This window comes from Bubalus kerabau, chromosome 10 (genome assembly GCF_029407905.1).
Source record: "Bubalus kerabau isolate K-KA32 ecotype Philippines breed swamp buffalo chromosome 10, PCC_UOA_SB_1v2, whole genome shotgun sequence".
In the NCBI taxonomy this organism is placed as follows: Eukaryota; Metazoa; Chordata; class Mammalia; order Artiodactyla; family Bovidae; genus Bubalus; species Bubalus kerabau.
The window spans coordinates 59,482,426-59,502,401 of NC_073633.1; the positions used below are offsets into that span (position 1 = coordinate 59,482,426).

General features: G+C 42.1%; 1 long non-coding RNA gene across 2 annotated transcripts; it reads right to left on the bottom strand.

Moving 5' to 3' along the window:
• Positions 1-1,999: 1,999 nt before the first annotated feature.
• Positions 2,000-14,547, bottom strand: LOC129621434 (uncharacterized). 2 transcript variants are annotated; one of them, XR_008699360.1, is made up of 3 exons: positions 14,427-14,547; positions 12,917-13,557; positions 2,000-2,347 (listed from the first exon to the last, which is right to left on the bottom strand). It is a non-coding gene; the product is annotated as an uncharacterized LOC129621434 (long non-coding RNA). The 2 variants fall into 2 exon arrangements; XR_008699361.1 differs by lacking the exons at positions 12,917-13,557; positions 14,427-14,547 and adding an exon at positions 3,710-3,868.
• Positions 14,548-19,976: the final 5,429 nt, after the last annotated feature.

Genomic DNA, 19,976 nt, shown 5'->3' on the forward strand with positions numbered 1-19,976 from the left:
CCAACTCTTTGTGGCCCCATGGACCACCTGCCAGGCTCCTCTGTCCATGAATTTCTCCAGGCCAGAATACTGGAGTGGGTTGCCATTTCTTTCTCCAGGGAATCTTCCCAATGCAGGGATCGAACACAGGTCTCCCGCATTGCAGGTGGATTCTTTAACATCTGAGCCACCAGAGAAACCCTAGCCAAAAGCAGAGAAAGCTGTTTGCAGCCCAGAGCTGTTATCATTTGCTGGCTCTCAGTCTCCAGAGAGGAGACGGGTGGGGGAACCTTCAGATGCCCCGGAGACTGAAAGGCCAAGAGCAGGCACAAAACTCTGGAGCAGAGTGTTCTCCTTGGGAAGCTAACCAGTTGTTAAAGCCATAACTGTAGGCTGTTGAGGATCAGCTGTAGGCTGATCTGAATTCATTGTTCAGATTCTGATTTAAGTTCTCTTATGAAGAATAATGACTATCAAGGCACACCCCATACCTGCCTGAGAGTTGTTTTTTCTTTAATATATATATTTTATAAATCAGAAACTCAAGTATATTCTCTCCAGTTAGTAAGAGGTAATGAGCACAGTGTGCTAAGGATAATCTGTTTAAACAAACAGGATTTTCATGAATGCTATACTTAAAAACAGAATCCAGATCAGTGATGTGGTTAATACTACATCACTGGGCATTAGGCCAAAGTGTAGCATAAACTTCTAGACTTGAAGACAATGAAATAGCTCTAGTGGGATGACCAGAGTCTCAGTGATGAAGACTGAGTAGCCAAGTACGTTTGCTTTTTCAGTATTTCTCTGTGTTGTAATGCTGTAATGCTTATGAATAAGTGTTGATGATGTGTGATTTTAAGCTATGAGGAATTCAGTGTTTTATTCTTCAAAAGAAGTGTGAGAAGGGAAAAAAGAAAGCTCTGTTAACTCAGTCACTACTAGAGCTCTGAATATCTGTGGTTGCCCTGTGAGTCAGTTTACATACTTTCCCCACTGCCATCTGGGGACAATGTGGATAGAAATTTGGGGTATATCAGCAAGACATCTAAGCACTCATTTAAGCATTGCCAGGGATGGAAAAAAGGGAACACACAGCATACACTGCAAGCCTTTGGAAGGTATATTAAGACATTTAAGACTGAGCCAAGGTCTAGTCCAGCATTGTCCAATAGATATATAGTACAGTTCACATTATTATACAGCAGAAACTTAACATGGTAAAGCAATTATACTTCAATTAAAAATTTTTTTAAGAAATAAATATGATGCAGGTGACATATAATTTTAAATTTTCTAGTAGCACATTTTAAAAAGTAAAAAGAGGTAAGTGAATTTGACAGTAGTAAGATATTTTAATGAAGTATATCTAAAATATTAACATTTCAACATGTAATTAACAATGTTTTTTATCATCTGATACTAAGTCTTCAATATACAGTGTGTATTTTATGCTTGCAGCACATCTCAATTAACAACAACCATATTTCACTTAGCCACAAAGGGCTGGTGCTACATATCGGACACCACTGGAATCAATGGGCCTGGGTCATGCTTCGACATCACAAAAAGGAATAAAGAAGCAGCTAAGAGTGGCTCACCCAGGGAGGTGATAAATTAGCTTACTTCCTATAGGCAACTCTAGTCTTGGAATAAATTCCTCCAAGAGAGCCCAATGCCAAAAACTAAGCAGCATTCCAGATCGCCAGTCTGTGCCAGTTAGGAGCTTAAGGATGGCAGTCTGGTTGAAAGGGGAGCTGTATCTGCATTGTGAACACAGTCTCCACATTGATTCTGTCTGCTGGGGATGGCTTGGGAGAGATCCAATGCAGATTACAGGGAGAGAAGCCAAAGCCCCAAATCACACCTGCAACCTCCTCCCTGAAGCTGAAGCTGCCCCCTGACAGTGATGCTGAAAGTGGCCCACAATGAATGTCCTACATGCTGTGGGAGAAAGCAAACGTGGAAATCACTGGCAACCGGCATCCATTGTGAAGCGCTGGGTCTAGGACCTGGGAAAAGCGTGACAGAACAGGGAGAGGGGGATGGGGAATGAGGTAGTTTATCAGAAACTGCCAGAAACGGGAGGGTGGTGACCAGACTAGACAACTGGGAGGACAAGGCCACTGCAGAGGAAGGAACTCCATGGGGTCGCAGGGGGTCACCTGGGGGAGAGCCTCTTCGACCCTGAGAGGAAGGCAGAGACTGTGGGAGGGACAGCTGTTTGTTTTTCCTGCTGCAAGGAGAATAACAAAATGCTATCGGGAGAGCTAATAGGCTGCAGATGCAGAACTTCTGGCTGAGCGCTCAGGTCGGTGAAAGGCTTTGAACTGGAACCAGCTCTCTCATTTTCAGCAGTGCGTGTGGCCTGTGAAAAAGAAAGAGTGAAGTAAAGAGACTCGCCGGAGATAATTAGTTACTCCTAGCGGATAAAACAACAGAGACGATACTGCGCTGGAGAAAAAGTAGGGGTTTGTGAAAGGACTTTTGTTTGATGCTAAAGAAGTTGATTAACACAGAGGAAGCTATTCAGAAGTTACATGTAAATTATGTATGCTCTAGTATGAACTTTAGAAAGCTAGCTCTGCCTTTTTAAGGGTAGCAAGCCTGGGGTCCAGTGCTAATGTGGATAGCAGTTCACAGATGCAGATGAGAGATAGTACCAAGGCTTCAGGTGTATGGAGTGAGGTGGTGCTGTTGTTGGGCAGGAAGGATCCTGTCAGTACGCTGACACCTACTCTTACACTTGAATGGGTGCCGGTGCCCCCACTGGTCTACCACATTGACTTTCCATGTGGTGACATCAGAGGGGCGGCTGCTGGTAGGCACTTGTGGATCTAAAGGTGGGTAAAGATTTGGAGGTTATCAGCAAATAATTGGGAGCCTGTGAGGGGATCATATTACATGTGCAGCGAACTAAGAAAGCTGGTACAAATGATCAAACATCACTTTTTAAAAAATTACATTCACTTTTAATTGATGATTGCTTTACAATATTGGTTTGATTTTTGTCATACATCAACATGAATTAGCCATAGGTGTACATATGTCACCTCCCTCTTGAACCTCCCTCCCATCCCACCCCTCAAGGAGAACAGATTTGTGGACAAGTGCAGGGGAGAGGAAGGAGAGGGAGAGATGAAGGGCGAGAGTAGCATCAAAGTATATATACTAAAATATGTAAAATAGATAGCCAGTGGAAATTTGCTATAGGTAACCCAGGGAACTCAAACATTACTTTTAAAAAATTCCATTGTCAGATTTTATTGGGCTAACATAAGCTAACAAAGCAGAGGAAAAGTCTACAGCTAATACTATACATGTTGTATTTAAAACATCAGTTTATTATATTTTAGGTTATACCAAGAAAAAACACTGGCCACTGGTGTCATCCAAGCAAAATTAACCATACAGATGTTTAATATGATTATAATTTTTCCCTAAGAGTAAGTTTCTTTGTCAAACATCACTTCTGATAAGTTAATTTTTATTATACTTTGTGTTTAATGGAATAAGTAGTGATTGGGGGAAGATTATAAACAATACAATCCGTAGTGTGAAAGTGAAAGTCGCTCCGTCGTGTCCGACTCTTTGCGACCCCATGGACTACACAGTCCGTGGAATTCTCTAGGCCAGAATACTGGAGTGGGTAGTCTTTCCCTTCTCCCGGGGATCTTCCCAACCCCAGGGATCGAACCCAGGTCTCCCGCGTTGAAGGAGGATTCTTTACCAGCTGAGCCACAAGAGAAGCCCCAATCGGTAGTGTATATCTAGCCAAAACCAAATTTTTAGGTTTTTCTTCACTTTTTGTTAGGTATTCCAAGACCTGTAATTATTGCCAACAGTTTTTGTACTTGGTGTTGATCTTCCTCCTCCCGGCAGGCAAGAACCTAATGCATATTGGTGACGTGAGTCCCAGTTGTCCCTCAGTCAGGCCACATTAGTCTTTGCTCGCTTCCCTCTGAGGCCCTTTATGGTCCTCTTCCCTGGAGCCCTGCACCTGGGGGTAACGTCGCTGATGGGAGCCACCTGAAATCTCGCGAGGGTGGGTGAGACCCCCCCCCCCCACACACACACACCCCCCCCCTCTCCTAATGAGAAGAGCCAGGTGGGCCAGAAGGGCAAGGAGTAGTGAGCATGCGCTCTCCAACCAAGGGAAGACGCCGGAGAGGAAGGAGGGCCTGGCCGAGGACGAGGGGCCCGAGAGCAGGCGCCGTGATCACCAGGTGATTTGGACGAAGAGCAGATAAGATAGCAGTCCTGGAGGAAGAAAGCCCCTCCTCTCCCCTTTTACCTCGTGACTTGAGTGAGCCCGCAGTACCCCAAGTGAGTAAATTTAGTTCCCTTGGGACTGACCTTCCTCAGGGTGGGAGTCAAGGCAATTGGATGAGCCCTCCAACACCCCCCCCCCCACGCAGCCCCCCACACACCTGTTTGCTGATGCCTGAAATTATTTTAACAGCAAATAAGACCTTTCACTTCTGTACTTAAAAGAATTGAATTACAATACAAAGGACAAATATTTCCTCACCCAAATGAGTTCGTAGCGAAGTATAGGGGACTAAGGTGAGGCCTGTTCAGTAATGATGGAGGTTGGGAAATGGCACGCCTTCCCTGAGTGGAAAAGCTCTGAAATGGGAGGCTGGGGTTGGAAAAGACCGGTATTCACAGTCTCTCCTGTTCCCTTGGGCTGTTAGCCTGAAATCAATCCGAGTCCAGGAGAAACGGGGGCGAGGCGAGTGTGGGGGTGCGGAGCCCCCCGGGGTGGGTGGCCGTGTTGTCAGCTGTAATAGGGTCGCTACTTGAGTCATTTCATCTGCATGAGATCGAGCTCAGAACTCCTGCGTTAGAGAAACATTTCACAAATCGCTGCGCTGCAGAATGCTTCCAAGTATTAAGTTACTCAAAAGATGCTTACTATTCATGGGCATGAACTCAGAGAACAAATATGCTCACTCCAAAAGGGACAGACTTAAATGTTGGGTTTTCTTTAATTATATTGGTTCCTAGTTAAATATAACAGACACTGCTTCTCCGAGTGTCTAGAGAATCTTTTCCAGAGTGACAATAACTTTTCCTGTTTGACTTAACCTCTTTCTGCATTTCCTCCGCGTCCCCTGCCAGCGGTGCGGGGATGGCCTCATTCCCAGAACTGTCTGTCGGGTTATGGGGCTTGGAAGTCTTTTTAGCAGTGGGGCACAGATTCCTCAGCCCTTTAAAAATGATTTAAGGTACATACAGACGTGGTTAAAATAGTGACTCAGCCACTAAGTGAGTGGATATCTTTTCATCCATGACAAACATGTCTGAAAATTATCTAATTGTTTCCTCACTTCCTAATTAGGACACTGAAAAGTTCTGGAACAGTTCATTGGAGCAGTCTAGGGAGGCCCTTCCATTCAGACAGCACTTTTTCTCTTTAATGTATTTCCATGTTCATTGTCTGTTTTGATTCAACGCTAGTAAAGTAGGCAGGGTATGTGTCATTCTGTTCACTTGACAGACCAGAAAGATAAAACACGACAGGGCAACGGTTTGCTTTCCTTCCAGAGTAAATTAGGAGCAGACCCAGATCTAGAAGTGAGGTCGGCCACGTTGGGTGGTCTCCTGACCCCAGCTTCACACAACCTCAGACCCTTGTATCCAGGACTCATGAGCTCACCTGAATCTCACTAGGCCTGAGTCAGGTGAGCTGCGGAGGTACCCCCTCCACTAGGTTGTCAGTCATCCAGCCAGCACCCTCCTCCCTCCAGATAGGATGGGGGTCAACCCTGAGCCAGGGATTAGGGCAGGAGGAGCTCTGCATTTGTTCAGGTAAGGTTCTTAAAGTGGAACTTGTAGTGAACAGTATTCTCCAAACAACATGTCAGTGATAGACAAAATTTCCTAAATAGTAAAACATACTGTTAATTAGAAATTAATGTGTCAAGGTGCTTCAGATTTAGAACATGACACTTGATTCACAGGGGCTTTGTTAATCATCCTGTGGCCACAGTGGCAGAGTCAGGGTCTCTGTTCTGTCCCTCTCAGACCTTTGTTTTGTGTCTTGATCAATTCTTCTGTCATTCTGTGTCCTCTGTGGGTATGTTTGTGCATGAGGATATAAAGGGTAGATGGATATGTATAAATTTGCCTCAGTATATACTGTGCCTGATCTATTATGAGGGCTTTGCTGTCCTGCCTGCATATCCCTACACACTTCTTTCTCTCCTCCACTCTGTTCAGCAAATTTTTGCCTCAGATTGTTGACTCCATTGGTTATACCAGCCTCCCTCTCTTCAAGAGATAGACGCTGTTTATGTTTCCCAAGAAATTTTATGGTTTGGGTGGGAAAGATCTTGCTCCCTGCAGAGCTCTGAGAGGAAGAGCCAAGAAAGAAAATAACCTTGTATTTCTGGCATTTCCTGGCTGCCCAGAGCTTTCCTCTACAGCTGACATTGATAAAATTTCAAGGACATTAGTCGATCGGGCTACTGGCTTTTATAATGTCATATTAGCATTTAAGATATTGGTCTTTTTTCTGCAGAGAATATGACATATTTCTATTTTGCATGTTATCAGATTGCTAAAAACTCAATATAGCCCCTACAGTAATTGAAAAGTGATTTTTAAAATAGAATTTGACACTCCTGACAGACACAAAAGTATTCTTAAACAGACACCTCCCTGTTTTTGCATAGGATGATACAACATTATAAAGATGTCATTTTTTCCTAGGTTAATTTAAAAAGCTAATGCATACTGACAAGCTTTTTTAGGCAAGTTGATAATGAAGTTCACGTGAAAAAACAAAGGCATCAATAGCCAGGAAAACACTTGAAAAATACCAACAACTAGAGATGACTTACCCTACCGGATATTAAAGTATACTCTAAAATCCTGTATGATTAAAAGTGTAGTAGTACCACATGAAAAGATACATTGACCAGTAAAATAGAATGCCTAGAAATAGATCCAAAAACATATGGAATGTTAGACATTAAAGATGGCATCTCAAATCATGGGGTGAAGATGGACATTTTATTAAAGGACACTATTTACAAAAGCCAAAAAGTGAAAAAAGCCCAAATGTCCATGTAATGGATGGACAAACAAAATGTTGTGGAGTATCATTCAATAAAAATGAGATATTGATATCTTCTATAACTGATAAACCTTGAAAACATTATGCTAAGTGAAAGAAGCAAGTCACAAAAGACCATTATTGTATGATTCCATTTATATGAACTGTCTACTATAGGCAAATCCCGAGACTGAAGTTGGTTAGTGGATGCCTAGGGCTGGGGATGGCGAAGAATAAGAGTGGATGCAAGGTTTCTTTTGGGGGTGATAAAAACATTCCAAACTTAGACTATGTTAATGGTTACAAAAGTCCCTTAATATACTAAAACCATTGAATTGTACACATAGAGGGTAAATTCTATTCTATATGAATTTATCTCAGAAAGGGTGCTTTTAAAAGGGACAAATGATCCAACAATCAATAGAAAAAATGGTAAAGATATTTTTCAAATATATGAAAAAATGTTCAAACTCACTCAGAAATGCAAATTAAGCAACACAGAGATACAGTTTTAATCCATCATATTGGCAAAATATCAAAAAGTATGATACGTTCTGTGGGCTGTGGGAAACAGGCATTCTCACACATTACTGGTGGAAATCCAAACTGCAGAGAGAATTAGGCAATAATCTAACAAAACTACACAAGGAGTTTGACCCAGCAACACCACTTTTAGGAATACATCTTGCAGATACACTTCTAACAATATGAGAATATATATGCACAAGGTTACTCATTGCAACACTCCTGGTAATTACACATCTAAATGCTCATTTTAAAGATGAATTGAATCAGCTATGATTCATCTAGAAAATGAAAATACTAAGCACTCTAGAAAAGAATGAGGAAGATCTCTATGAAACTGGTATGATTTCCAGGCTATACTGTTAAGTGAAAAAAATAACATGCCCAAGAGCATTTTTAGTATGTTATCCTGCATGTGAGAAAGAAGGGAGATAGGGAAAATATATAAATATTTGTTCTTTCATACAACGTCTGAGGAGAAACCAAAAATTGAGGAGATAGGTTACTGTTACAAGTTCAGTTGTGATTCCCTGGACTCCCACTCCTGAAAAGATAAGTCTAAGTCCTAACTCCTAGGACCTCAGAATGTGATATTTGGAAACAAGGTCCTCCCAGATATAACTAGTTAAGATGGGGTCATGCTGGAGCAAGGTGGGCCCCTAATCCAGTGTGACTGGTGTCCTTCTAAGATGATGACCATGTGAAGAGAGAAACAAAGAGAAAGCAGCCTGTGGAGATGATAAGCATCTGGAGCATTGATAAGGGTAATGTGTCTATGAGCTAAGGAGCACCAAGAATCACCAGCAGACCATCAGAGGCTAGGAAACAACAAAAGGTATTCAGAGGGAGTTTGCCCCTGCTATAATCTCCATTTTGGACTCAGAGCCTCCAGAACTGAAAAGATAACTTTTTATTGTATTAAACCAGTCGGTTCATGGCACTTTGCATGGCAGCCTTAGGAATTACAGTTCCCTACAGAAGGAGATCCAACCAGTCCATTGTGAAGGAAATAAGCCCTGGGACTTCTTTGGAAGGAATGATGCTAAAGCTGAAACTCCAGTACTTTGGCCACCTCATGTGAAGAGTTGACTCATTGGAAAAGACTCTGATGCTGGGAGGGATTGGGGGCAGGAGGAGAAGGGGACGACAGAGGATGAGATGGCTGGATGGCATCACTGACTCGATGGACGTGAGTCTGAGTGAACTCTGGGAGTTGGTGATGGACAGAGAGGCCTGGCGTGCTGCGATTCATGGGGTCGCAAAGGGTCGGACACGACTGAGCGACTGAACTGAACTGAACTGACAGGCTGTAGGTGGGAAAAGGGTTGAAAGAAGGGAGGAACTGGATTGGGGTCATGGGAATAAGGAGAGAGCGTACTTCTCTGAATAGACCTTTTTAATATATATATATATATATATTTACTTTATTTGGCTGTGTCAGGTCTTAATTGTAGCATGGGGATCTTTAGTTGTAGTTGGCAGCATGTGAACTCTTAGTTGTGGCATGTGGGATCTAGTTCCGTGACCAGGGATCAAACCTGGGCTCCTGCATTGGGAGTGTAGAGTCTTAGCCACATTCAGGGAAGTTCCTGAATGGATCTTTTTTTGGAGCTCTAACTCAGAACTGTTGTAATGTTTCACATACCACCCCAAAATAAACATTTAAAAATCAATTAAGATGTGGGGGAACACAATGTGGCATTCAGACGGTAAAAACCAAACCTGACTGAGGTAAAAATAACACAACTCCACTGAGGAGAGTAAGGGAGAAAAGGAATAACTTAAATGACTTTGTAGAACAATATTGTGGTTGGATATAATAAGGTTAAAGACAAACTATATACAAACTTTGTACTCTGGTTTTTAAGTTTTTTTCACAGTGGAATGAGTTAGCAATTCTGAAACTACTGTAGGTATATATTCAGGATTGAACAAATAAGTAAATATATTGTAAATACTGAAAGCCACATTTATCAAGGCTAGAAGAGGCTCTAAAGGAGTGAGTGGGTTAAATTTGGAGGAATTCTAATGAATCATCGTTTGTAATATATATAAATATAGATAGAGCCATCCTTCTCTACTAAAAAGAACCAAGGTTCCTTAGAGAAAAAGTTGAATCCAGGGTTAGGGCAGGGAAAATTAAAAAATGAGCCTGGACCATCTTGCAGTTACAGAAAATAAATTCTCAAAACATCAGAAGAACCAAGGAGCCAACCTCATGGGTCTCTCAACAGTAAGAGTGGAACAAATTGAACAAGAAACCGATAGTATTGTATTACAATCTATAGAAAAAATATCCATGAGTCTGTACTGATAAAAATAATTGAGTAAGTAAAACAGTGGCAGCAAGGGACAGCTCTTCCTCACAAAAGAATTCCAATGAATTAATGTGAGAGGACTTAGAAAATAAAAACTTGGTTAGGTAAACATTATAGTAATAATTGTTGCAGGCAAGGCTCACACTAGTCGATTCTGGAGTTTAAAGAGAAATGGACATTTGCATATTCTTAAAAGTATTTCCTTGGAGAGAGTAGTTACCAAGAGGAAAATAGTAAATTTTGGAGAGGCCCTGCATACACCACCTTAACATCACCAGGGTTAACATCACCAATTGATAAGTCATGTTGATATCAGGTACCTCTGATTCAAGGTAGTGAGAGGGGCACAGTATCACTCATGATCCTCAAATGCATAGCTTCAACCTAATATAATGAGAAAACATCACACAAACCCCTGCAAAACACTACAAAATAACCCTTTAAAAGTCAAAGTCATGAAAGACCAGGCAAGACTGAGAACTGTCACAGATTGGCAGAAACCAAGGGTGCATGACTAATAAATGAATTATGGGATCCTGGATGGGTTCCTAGGACAGAAAGAAAAAGGACAAAAGTGGAAAAACTGGTGAAATTCAGATAAGGTCTCTATTTTAGTTAATAGCATCATATCAGTGTTAACTTGCTGGTTTTGATCATGTGCCACGGTGATAAAATGGCCAGATTAAAAGTATATGCAAAATATTTGTACTATTTTTTACAACTAAGTTTAAAATTATTTCAAAATATTTAAGGAAAATGATGTAGTTTGAAATGTTTATCCTCAATCTTACCCCCAAAGTTTTAGTTATTTCTCATGATATGTATAAAGAGCATTTCTGCTTGTATTCCTTGATTTACCAATTTTACACTTCACCTAGTTCCTGCTATAATAAATGATATAGCTCATTTAATAAGTGATATAGCTCCCACCACTATAAAATCCTAGGAATAGTTATATTCCAATTTTCAGTTTCTCTGTTGACCCATCGCTATGGCCCGAATGTCTGTGCCCCGCCCAATTCACATGTTGAAATCCTAACCAGAGATGATGGTGTTAATAGGTGGGTTCTTTGGGAGGTGATTAGGTCATGAGAGTGGAGACCTCATGAATAGAATTTGCTCTTATTAAAAACTATCCCACAGAGCTCCCTTGCCCTATCACATGAGGATACAAGGAGAAGTCCAAACCTGGAAGAGGGCTCTCACCCGACTAGGATGGCACCCTGATCTGAGACATGTATCTTCCAGAACTGTGAGCAGTAAATTTCTGCTGTACATAAGCCACTCAGTCTATGGTATTTTGTTATAGGAGCCAGACAGACTAGGGCAGCCATACTTAAACCTTTAAATACAATAATATCTTTTATCTGTTCCATCTTGGCTTCCCATCAACATCCCTGCTTTTTTCTCCAGCTTGGCTTCCTCTTTTCCTTTCTCCAAACCCAGTTCACCTAACTTTTAGTTTTGTATTTTGTCATTTCCTAACAGTTAACCATAACTTAGTCTTCTTTGAACTGCCTGTTAAGTCCAGTAAGTGAAAACCAGTATGCAACAATTATATTATTATGACCAGGTAAATACTGTTCACTGCTGAGTCACACAGTGTATGCATCATAATTGAACTTCTTTTCGTGCAGCTTTCTGTTGTTCCTGGAATTTCTCCGTAGCTTTCTTTTCTGTTCCATTAGTTGTCTTTATCATATTCCCAATTATTTCCAAGCTCTTCCTAGCTTAAGTATTAAGTCTCCATTTTCCCTGGAGACCTCTTTTCAGGGATTTCTGGCTTCCTGCTCAGGTTGGAAATGCTTGCTCTAGAAATCTCTGGGATCCCTTGACTCCTCTCCTAGACTGGCTCCAGTACCTTCTATGTCTTATTTTTACCTCAGTTTACTACCTCCTTTTTTGAGAGCCTGTCTTAGTAAATTTCTTAGAAAGAGATTGTGTGAAATAAATTTCTTGAGTCCTTGCATGTCTGAAAATACTGTGGTTTTTACCCTTGTATTCAAATGATGGTTTTTTTGAGTATATAGAAGTTGATCATTTTTTTTCCCTCAGGATTTTAAGATCTTTGTTCCACTGTCTTCTTGTATTTATTGCTAATATTGTCATTCTGATTTTTGTGCTTTTGTTGATGTTCTATTTTATTTGCCCCTGAAGCATTCAGCATCTTTTTCATTCTCATTATGGTGCACTTTAATGTTATATCTAGATCTGAATCTATTTTTTAAGCTTATTGTACCAGGCACTCAGTGGACCATTTTAATTACAATGTACATTTACATGGTAACATCATTCAGGCTTAAACATTTTTCTTATGTTCTTCATTTCATAATTTGCCCCCTTCTGTGTTCTCAGTTTGTTCTTTCAGAGACTCAGAAGACAATTTGGACCTTAATTGGTTGTCTTTCCCCCTTATTTTTGCATCTTAATGTCCTTGTGTCTTATTTTTGTGTCTTCATGTTGTTGGCTTCATCTTTCTGGGAGAGTTCTTTTTATTTCTATAATCTCTATTGAATATCTATTTCCACAATCATATTTTAATTTCCAAGATCTCTTTCTTGTTTTATTCCTTTTAAAATAGCATCCTATCCTTGCTTTTAAGGCATGGTTTCTTCTCACATTTTTCTGAGGATATTATTTACAGATTTCCACCCCCCCCCCAAGTTCTCTTCTGTTCCCTGAATTACTTTTGTTTCCTCTGGAACCAGTTTCTCTATTTGTTTGGCTCTTTTGTTCATGTTGTAATTTGAGCCAACTATCTGGCAATCCTTGTATTTCTGTTCTTGTTTAAGAAGGAGACTTAAATTGTGTGAATGGGAGAGGCTTGTCAACCAGCAAGTGAGTGAGCAGGAAACCAGCTGTCCACTGGGCATTCCCTAAATGTTAAATCTAGAGCTGCTCAACTTCATTAGAAGAGAACCTCTCATTTAAACTTTTTAAACTCCACCGCCCCCCCCCACCCTCCTCCAGGGAACAGATTGCAGCTTCCAAGAGTTGTGTGTATAGACAGGGGAGAGATGGTAGGACTCACCTTCCTCCTCACAGGGCTTGGTGCAGCACAAGTCTCCAACCTGGGTTCAAGTCCTGGTCCCCTTCCTGGGCAACCTTGGTGAGTGACTGCAACATCACAGGGCCCACCCAGGCTTCTTCCTACTGCAGGTCCGTCTAGGACATTACCTTCAACCTCAGCAAGGTCAGATGGTAAGTGCAGTCTCAGAGAAGCGTTCTCTGTGTGGCAGTAAGCCTGGAGGCCAGCTCTATAAATAGCCACGGTGATTACAGAGTAACACTCCTTTTAAATGCTTGGACTTTATAGCTTTCCATTCAAAACAGTTCTGGCCCCCTTGTTTAGTCTCTCCAGGGGGTAGCTATAAAGGCCACCTTGTTTCACAGCTAAGGAGAGGTTACAAGGCAATTAAAATATTTTTGGCTCTTGATGATTATCCCCATGTGGTGGCAGCCACTAGAGTATTCCTGCCTCCGTTACCCACGAGGAACTCGACAATGCAGCAGCAACAAGCTGGGCTAGAATTAAGAGTCTTAGCCTGAAACCTTCCCTTGGTTTTCAGAAATTTTGAAGTAAAAGTCAGAAATAGCGATGTCTCTGGGACTTCCCCGGTGGTCCAGTGGTTAAGACTTTGCCTTCCAGTGCAGGGGGTGTAGGTTTGATCCCTGGTTGAGGAGTTAAGATCCCACATGCATCATGGCCAAAAACAAACAAACAAACAAAAAAAAAACCAAAACATAAAACAGAAGTAATATTGTAACAAATTCAATAAAAACTTTAAAAAATGGTCCATATTAAAAATAATAATAATAATAAAGAAACTAGTGATGTGTCTAATAGGCAGGCAACTGCCACTTATTTTAAAGATGTTTTTCTCCTGTAGGAATAGGATTAGATCCTTAAGGAACAGAGTAAATGCTTCTTGTGCTAGAGTGATTAGATGCTCAAAACTGTCTGTTCTTCAGTCTGATAAATGTAGTATGTGCCTGTGTGCTCAATCGCTCAGTTGTGTCCGACTCTTTGCAACCTGATGGACTGTAGCCTGCAAGGCTCCTCTGTCTGTGGGATTTTCCTATCAAGAATACTGGAGCGGGTTGCCATTTCCTTCTCCAGAGGATTTTCCCAATCCAAGGATCGAACCTGAATCTTCTGCATCTCCTGGATCGCAGACGGATTCTTTACTGCTGAGCCGCCAGGGAAGCCCAATAAAAGTAGTCTTTGTTCAAATAAATGTATGTTCAGAGCATGTGGAAATATTTAGGTAAATACAATGTGCCACATCTAATAGCTCTGAATAGCAAATAATGCTGATTATCCTGGTCATAAAAATTATCATCATGTGGAAAGAGTAGCTGTCATAATCTTAAAAATGACCCTGACACAAGCAGCCTCTTCAGTGTTCAAAATCGTGATTAACTCCTCAGAGCATCCACACAGGGCAGGCTAGACAGGTGTCATTACCACCACCCCCCTACCTGCCCTGCCCCATACAGCTGAATACACAGAGACCTAGAGAAGTTCTAGCAAAACTTACTAATCAATTCTGTATTAGGCTTATTAGATGTCAAATGCTCTGCGTAGTCTGTCTCCCTCGGGCTTGGTGGCCAGTGGACAAGAGCCCACATTACACACCTCCCAGTGCTCTCTGCACCAAGTGATGAAGGCTGGTGTTGAGGGTGCTTGTTCCTGTACTGGCCTGAGGTATAGATGACAAAAAAGAGAAGGAGAGAGAGGATTTAGAATGTTAAGAATTCTCCAACTCAGCAGGAACAGATTCTGCAAAACTTTTTTTTCCCTCTTTCTCTCTCTCTACCCTGACCCCAAAGAGCAATTATGAAAAATATTTTCAGGAAGGAAAATATTAAAATGCAAATTAAATACAGTTGTGACTGTAAATTACTGAATAAAAATGCCAGCACTGTTTTAAGAGTCCAGTGTAAGCATTGAGGACTACTGGTCATGAGGCCAACAGAACTGACATCAGATAGGGTAGGACCACAGAGATAATCCAGTCCAGATCCCTCATTTTACAGATGAGAACACTGAGGCAGAGGTGGTTAGTAAATTTTCCCAGTGACTGGAGATAGCATTAGTATGGAGAAGGCAATGGCACCCCACTCCAGTACTCTTGCCTGGAAAATCCTATGGACGGAGGAGCCTGGTAGGCTGCAGTCCATGGGGTCTCTAAGAGTCGGACACAACTGAGCGACTTCACTTTAACTTTTCACTTTTATGCGTTGGAGAAGGAAATGGCAACCCACTCCAGTGTTCTTGCCTGGAGAATCCCAGGGACAGGGGAGCCTGGTGGGCTGCCGTCCATGGGGTCTCACAGAGTCAGACACGACTGAAGTGACTTAGCAGCAGCAGCAGCAGCAGCAGCATTAGTACAGTAGCCAGCACAGGGCTGGATACAAAGCAAGTACTTATATCCATTTGGAAAAGTGTTCAGTTGCAAACAGTAGAGAATTGGCTTTACAGGTTGGTTTTTTTCAACATGAGTCCAGAGGTAGGAGTGCATGGCCTGGCTGTTCCGGGTCCTAAACGAGAAAATTGAACCTTGCAGGTCAGCATCCGATTTGCCTAGAGGCTGGGTGGAGTTCTAGGTTGCAATGTGACCAGAGAAGGGTGGCCTTGTTAAATAATGAGATTAACCAAGGAATTTTAACTTGAAGAGGAGGAACCATGGAAGCTTGAGAGAACAGGCCCTGTATTGCCCAAGAGGTCAGAATTAAGACCAGTAGTGCAATTGTTAGATGACCAACACGATTGGACAACGGGAATAATTTTTTAAATATTTTTTATTTGACTGCATTGGGTCTCAGGTGTGGCATGTGGGACCCTCATCGTGGCACATGGGCTTCTCTGTAGTTGTAGCAGGGGGGCTTAGTTGCTGCACCAAGAATGGAACCTAAGTTCCCTGCATTGGAAGGCAGATTCTTAACCACTGGACCACCAGTGAAGTGCCAGGCATAGTTTTAATGATAAGCACTTACCGAAAATTATCTGCCTCTGAAAACAGTTTCTTAGAGACATTCATGGAATTGGAGAGGGGTGGGGGTGTTGGATGCTGCATGTTGGATTGGGGGGGAGGGGGGATGAAGGAGAGCTTAGGAGGGAGAGGAGAGTTAATAGCACTGAATGGGCAGATGGTCTCCAAATTCCCTTTTGGAACAATCCATTTAGCAAGGATCTGTTGAGTTTCTACTGTGTTCCACAGAGGAACCATATTTTCCAAATAAGAAGCTGGTCTGACATTTACGAAAAAGCTAATGGAGAGAACAGGGTGTCTGATGAGTGTTAAGTACTGTCTTCTCTGGAACCACTTGGTTCCTCCAGATGCCAGGGTTCCCAGTATCCCCTCCCTCTCCAGGGAACCGGCTGTTTCCATCCAGACTCTCAGGGCGGGTGAACAGGGCCAGATGTGTAGTTCAGTAGCAGCATTTTTTCCAGATAGGCTGGAGCCTGGGTTTACTCTGTGTCGCACGAGATGCCCACGTGTCTGCAAGACAGCTGGGAAGTATCAGAAAGGTAGTGGGGAGCTCACTCATCTGCCATCTCTCCAGGCTTTCTTGCCCTCGCTCTTCTTACCTGGAACATGGGAGAGAAGAGTATCTTCCTCCCAGATTTGCTGTGAGGAAGTTCTGGGCTTTGCATAGTGCTCAGTCCTTGGTAAGGATTCAACAGATGTGGTTCATGTCGTTCCTCAGCTCTGTCACTGATTTTGTCCGGTCACTTTTGCAGACGTGGATATCCTGTCCATTACATCGCGGCCAGGTTGGGCTGGAAAAAGCCCCGGGATTCCCCCCAGGGCTGAACCGGCTGGTTCTCAAACAAAATGGCCGCCGCGCTCCCCCCTCCTCGGCCAGGAGGGCATCTCTGCCAGGAGGTGGCACCACGAGCTCATGTTTCGGGCAGAGACGTGTCTGACCATTTGGTAATCGTCCCTCAGCATTGCAAGGAGCCTGAAAACTCGCCTATTTAATAGCTGCCTCTACACAGATTTTTAATCACGGTACTGATGGTGTGATTGGATTTTCCACTCGTCTGCTTGCTTCCAGAAGATCAAAATCATCTTCCTGCGAACTGTCCTCAGTATTTACGCAAGGGGTAAAGAGAGAATGTGGCAAGGCCAGCTTCCCTGCTGTGGTCTTTCCCTGTGCTCAGAAGCACAACTACAGACTCCAGGGAGCATGTACTGTGGAATCACACCTATAATAAGCCATTTGCATGCTATTCAGGAGCACAAATGGCCACTGATGCTGGCGGTTGCCTCATTGTCACATGGAAGATCACAGATAGGATTTTGAAGCCTCACAACGCTAGCAGTGGCTAGGCTGGAGAGGTCCAGAAAAAGTGGTTAAGGGGGTCTTCTTGGGTTCCTGTGAGCAGGATCAGTGTTGTGAAGACTGAGGAGGACTTGAACTAAAGGCAAATAGGGCCAAAGTCTGGGCTTCCCAGGTGAGGCTAGTGGTAAAGAACCTGCTTGCCAATGCAGGAGATGTAAGAGGCCAGATTGGATCCCTAAGTGGGGAAGATCCCCTGGAGGAGGCAATAGCAACCCACTCCAGTATTCTTGCCTGGAGAATCCCAGGGTCCTGGTCAGGGGAGCCTGATGAGCTACAGTTCATAGGGTTGCACAGAGTCACCAGGGCTGAAGTCTTAAATTTGTCCTGGGTTTCTTAAGTGAATTGAAGAGGGAATTCCACTCTGTGACATTTCTCAAGAGAAGAAAGAGGAAGGAAGAAAAGAGACTGCATGGGAGGTAGAGTGAAAAGAAAGATTAGTTATGTGAAACAGTTAATGTTTAATTAGATTATCCTGCCTTTTCCCTCTTAAGAAGTGCATAACTTTAAGCTTTAAAAAGTAGAAGATATATAAATGTATTATTTGGTCTTTGCTTTGAGCTCTTCCTGTCTCTTGTACATGTGTGAGCACTAAACATGTATTTGGTTGGCAGGCTGGAAAATTAACAGGCTAAATCAAATTATCATTTGGACTGGTTTTGACCTTTTGAATGTTAGGTTGTCAAAACTTTCTTTTCTGGGGTACTAGCCTCAACTGAACATTTAGGATGCATTCATTTGGAAAAGGAAAAAATTACTTTCAGACCCCATACAAGATTCTTTTATCATTTAAAAAAGATATGATGATTTCTCATTTATGGCAAAGGAAGTGGTGCAAACATTAACAGGTGTCTCTCTGTTCTCTCTTTTTTAACATTTTTTAAATTTAGGTTTTATTTTATATTGGGGTACAGTCGATTTACAATGTTGTGTTAGGTTCAAGTGTCAGTTATACACATACATATGTCCATTCTTTATCAGATTCTTTTGCCATATAGATTATTACAGAATATTGAGTAGAGTTCCCTGTACTGTACAGGAGGTCCTTGTTGATTATTATTTTATATATAGTAGTGTGTATCGGAGAAGGCAATGGCACCCCACTCCAGTACTCTTGCCTGGAAAATCCCATGGACGGAGGAGCCTGGTAGGCTGCAGTCCATGGTGTTGCACAGTCGGACACGACTGAAGCGACTTAGCAGCAGTAGCAGAGTGTATATGTTAATCCCAAACTCCTGATTTATCTCTCCCCACCCATACTTGCCACCTTTGGAAACCATAAGTTTGTTTTCAAAGAATGAGTCTGTGTCTGTTTTGAAATAAGTTCACTTGTATCATTTTTTATATTCCATATATAAGTGATATGATATTTGTCTTTCTCTTAGTATGGTATACATTCATGTTACTGAAAATGGCATTATTTCATTCTTTTTATGGCTGAGTAATATTCCATCGTGGGCTTCCCTCATAGCTCAGTGGTAAAGAATCTGCCTGCTAATACAGGAGACACGGGTTTGAACCCTGGATTGGGAAGGTCCCCTGGAGAAGGAAATGGCAACCCACTTCAGTATTCTTGTCTGGGAAATCCCATGGACAGAGGAGCCTAACAGGCTATATATTCCATGGGGTCACAAAGAGTTGGACATGACTTAGTGACTAAACAACAACCACAACAGTATTCCATTGTATATATGTACCACATCTTCTTTATCCATTCACCTGTTGATGAATATTTTGATTGCTTCCATGCCCTGGCTATTGTAAATAGTGCTGCAGTGAACATTGGGATGCATATATATTTTTGAATTATGGTTTTCTCTGGATATATATCCAGGACTGGGATTGCTGGATCATATGGTAGTTCTATTCTTAATTTTTTAAGGAACCTCTGTACGGCTCTTCACAGTGGCTTCACCAATTTACATTCCCAACAACAGTGTCAAAGGGTTCCTTTTCTCCACACCCTTCCCAGTATATATTATTTGTAGATTTTTTGATGATGGCCATTCTGACCACTGTGAAGTGATAACCTCATTGTATTTTTTACTTGCATTTCTCTAATAATTAATGATGTTGAGCATCTCTTCATGTGCTTTTTGGCCATCTGTACGTCCTCTTTGGAGAAATATCTATTTAGGTCTTCTGCCCATTTTTTCGATTGGGTTGGGTTTTTTTTTTTTTTTTTTTTTTGGAGCTACATAAGCTGTTTGTATACTTTGGAGATTAATCCTCTTCTGTTAGAGCTAAACTGATTACATTAGGTTGCTAGAGAAATCACATCACACACTGTCAAGTCTCATGGTAGGGGGGTGTAAATCTTGTGAAGCAATCATTTTTCTTCATTACTACCAAGTGCTTTGTGTGTGTGTTTGAAATTTACATTAAAGAACCCATGTCTTGAAAGACTGAAAGTCTGTTGAGGTTGGGGAGGTGGAATGGGACAGGAGATGTGAGAATGATGGTTCTGCAGTGTCCAGTATCATGTGGACTTCAGTGGAGGCTTGTTTTTTTCACTGGGCTGGGACAGAAGGGGTTGCTACATCCTGGAACAGTCCCTTCTGCTCTTTCCCCCATACCATCTGCAGAGTGGAGCAGGTGGTGTGTGGTTGAGAACGCTAGCATGGTTTCATCTGTTGTTGCTTACCGGAGGAGAACCTTCCAGTTGAGGTTTTGGCTTTCTCCTGTCTAATGAATGAGTCCTACTCTAAGATCAGCCTCTCACGGTGCCACCAACAAATGAA